A 3,912-nucleotide genomic window follows, 5' to 3' on the forward strand; every position below is an offset into this window, starting at 1 on the left:
GCATAGATAAGATAAATAGGTATGGTCTTTTCCCCAAGGAAGGGATGTCCAAAACTAGTGGGCATAGGTTTAAGGTTAGAGGGGAAAGATTAAAAAGGGACCTGAGGGGCAAATTTATCACACAGAGGGCAGTGCGTGTACAGAATGAGCTGCCTGGGGAAGTGGTAGAGACAGATACAATTATAACATTTCAAAGACATTAGGAAAGGTACATGGATAAGAAAAGTTTAGAGAGATATGGGACTAGTTGAGTTTGAGAAACTTGGTCAGCATGGGCGAGTTGGGCCAAAGGGCCTTTTTCCGTGCTGTGTGACTCTATGAAAATGGATGAGAATAACAAACTTTGCCTGAAAGACAATCAGAATGTACAGGAGGAGCTGTGAATACCTGGGGTCATTATACAAACCAACTTCTCTTAGCAAAGCATGTGATTGGAGCAAGCCTAAAACTGACCCTGACAAATGTTATTTCTCTGTACTTTGAACAGGATGTGGCCATCTCTGCCAAAGTCGGAAGTGGATGCAATTCCAAAATGTCCTTGAACTAAATGACTTGCTCAGCCAGAGGGCAGTGAAGATTTTGCAAAGGGTTAAGATTCACATGCAGAGCAGAGTGGGTAAGGAGGTCAGATTTCATTCCCTGAAGGACCATTACAGACAGGAACAGGAGGTGGCCATTCAATAGTGTTGTAGCTGATGCCCCATTCCTCACGTTCACTTTCCTGCATGTCATCCTCAATTCCCCGACTGATCAGGAACCTACCTACCCCAGCCTTAAACCTACTCCCTGTCCCCACACACAGCTCTCTGCGGCAAGGAGTTCCAAGACTCTCAACCCTCTGAGAGAAGAAATTCCTCCTCATCTCAGTCTTCAATTTTGAACCAAATGGTTGTTTGTTCCTGACAACAGTCATCATTAGAGTCTTAACTCCGGATCTGTTTTTGTTTCAAATCGAATTTCAGATCCACCACCTGCTACAGCAAGTTTCAAATTCACATCTGCAGGGCACACCCTGGGGAACTGAAAACAGGATTTTGCTTCCCCATTATTTCAGAAACATGAAAGTGAATCTCATCAAAATTGAGACCGGAATAAATTGCCCCACACCGTTGAGCTAAACATTAATGTCCCCAAGATCTGTACCGTGTGCAAAAAGACCATTCAGTCCATCCAGTCTGTCCCAAGCCAGTGAAAAGGATCCCACCCAGACCCCGGCCCTACTCCAATAACCCTGCATTAACCATGGACATTTCCCTTAACCTGCACTTCATAGAATCCTGCAGCGTGGAAGCAGGCCTTTCAGCCTATTGGGTCCATATCCTGACCCACTGAATAGCATCCAACCGAGAGCCATCACAAAAAAACCTCTCCAATCACTGTAACCCTGCATTTCCCATGACTATCCCTTCTAGCCTGTGTAACTCTCATACTATGGGCAACGTAGCATGCCCAATCCACCTAAACTGCACATTTTTGGACTGTGGGAGGAAACCGGAGCACCCGGAGAAAACCCACGTAGAGAAGGGGAGAATGTCTATTGGGAGTTTGCACAATCACCCGAGGCTGGAATTGTTCCTGGGTTCCTGGTGCTGTGAGGCAGCAATACTAACCACTGAACCACTGTGCCACCCAATGTTTTTGCCACTGGCCATGTAGGGGTTGGTTAGCTCAATTGATTCTATAGTTGGTTTACAATGTATAGTCACATTGACAGCATGTGGTTCAATTGCTGCTCTGGTTGAGATTGCTGTGAACGATCATTCCCTGTGCCTTCGATGTGGTGACCCTCAGGTTAAACCATAAAACAGTTGTTGCTTTTTCTCTCTTTGTCTCCCTCACACCTCTTTCTCCCTCTCTCTAATGAGACAATGGTGACTTTATATTAACTGTCTGCTAAAAACTTAACTTTGCTGGTTAAAAATTAACTGCCCTCTTTTTCGCTGCAAAGTAACTTGCGTGTTTCCTTCCTGCTGCACCATTAGAGTGACCTGTAAATAAAAGACATTTTACCAACGGTACATCGCTAAATGAATTGTGAGAGGATGCGCAGGGCAATTTACCAGCATATTGTCTTGGGGGCTGAGAGTTTCAGTGATTGAGAGAGATTGGACAGATTGGGGTAGTTGTCCTTATAGCAGAGTGGATTGAAAGAGAGGGATGTATAAAACAATGAGGGGTGAAGATAGGGTAGGCAGGAAGAAATCTCCACCCCTACCTTGACAGAGGTGGGGTGAGGGGTATAGATTGAAGATAAGGGCCAGGAGGTTTCAAAGGGATGTGAGGAAAATCTTGCTCACCCAGAGGGCAGTGGGGAATCTGGAAGTCACTATCTGTAAGGGTGGGAGAGGCAGAAACCATCATCATTTTAAAGAAGGATTTAGATGAACACTCCAGATACCAAGGCTATGGAGCCTAGTGCTGGGGAAATGGGATTAGAGGCGGTTGTTTCTGACTGGCACAGACTCAATGGGGCCTTTTTTCTGGGCTGTAGACCTCTCGGAAATTATGACGAAGACACTTTGAGATGTGTGTTCTACATCCAAGATACCATCTAACGTAATTTTGTACATTTCATGCTCAGAGATGAGGAGTTTGTCTTCAAAACAGAGATTGAGCAGTTAAGGCCAATATGCTCTGGAGTTTAGAGGAATGAGGGGAGTTCCAACTGAGGGAAATACGGTGGTAAAGGAGGTGGGATTGACAAAGGAGACAGAGAGGATGTTTCCTCAGCTGTGACAATTTAGAACGAGAGGGTCAATGTTTCAGGAGAAGGGGTTGGGGCAGATTGAAAAGAGATGTTGAGAAATGGCTTCTCTCCAAGGCAGACGGGGTGGGAATATCTGAGAATTCATCCCCCATTGTGTGGGGGGGGGCATGTCGAGACACTGAATAAATTAAAGGAAGGGACAGACAGATTGATAATCAGTGAGGGGTTAAAGGGAGTGGGGGCAGGAAATTGAAATTGAGACAGGGATGAGATCAGTCGCAGCCATAAAGAGGGAAGCTGGCTCCCGAGGGCTCCTCGTCCGTATGTTCTATTGGTCGTCCAGCTGCCTGAACGTTTTTTAGTGTGGGTGGCTCATAGATTCAGAGCTTTCTGAGCATGTGCTAAGGGCCTAAACTGTGTGATGCATCACAGGCCATTAGTCACTTAGTAACCAAGACCATAAGAGAGAGCAGCCATTCGGCCCATCAAGTCTGCTCCGCCATTCCGTCATGGCTGATGTTTGTTAACCCCATTCTCCTGCCTTCTCTCTATAACGGTTCATCATCCTACTGATCAAGAACCTATCTATCTATCTCTGTCTTAAAGACATAATGACAGCCATCTGCAGTAATGAGTTCCACAGATTCCCCACTGTCTGGCTGAAGAAATTCCTCCTCATCTCAGTTCTAAAGGGAGTTCCCTTCACTCTGAGGCTGTGCCTTCGGGTCCTAGTCTCTACTACTCATGGAAACATATTCTCCATGTCCACTCTATCCCGGCCTTTCAGTATTTTCCACGTTTCAACCAGATTCACCCTCACCCTTCTAAACTCCACTGAATCCAGGCTCAGAGTCCTCAACCTCTCCTCATATGATAAGTTCTTCATTCCTGTGATTTTTCTTGTAAACCCCCTCTGAACTTCCTCCAAGTTCAGCACATCCTTCCTTAGATAGGGGGCCCAAAACTGCTCTCAAATGTTCCCAATGTGGTCTGACCAGAGCCTAATACAGCCTCAACAGTACATCCCTGCTCTTGTAATCTGACCCTCTCGAAATGAATGTTAACATTACATTTGCCTTCCCAACTGTCAACTGAACCTGCCTGTTAACTTGAAAATAAGAGATCAGAGTGGTGCTGGAAAAGCACAGCAGGTCAGGCAGCATCCTAGGAGCAGGAAAATTGATGTTTCGGGCAAAAGCCCTTCA

This window comes from Chiloscyllium punctatum, chromosome 52, assembly GCF_047496795.1.
Source record: "Chiloscyllium punctatum isolate Juve2018m chromosome 52, sChiPun1.3, whole genome shotgun sequence".
In the NCBI taxonomy this organism is placed as follows: domain Eukaryota; kingdom Metazoa; phylum Chordata; class Chondrichthyes; order Orectolobiformes; family Hemiscylliidae; genus Chiloscyllium; species Chiloscyllium punctatum.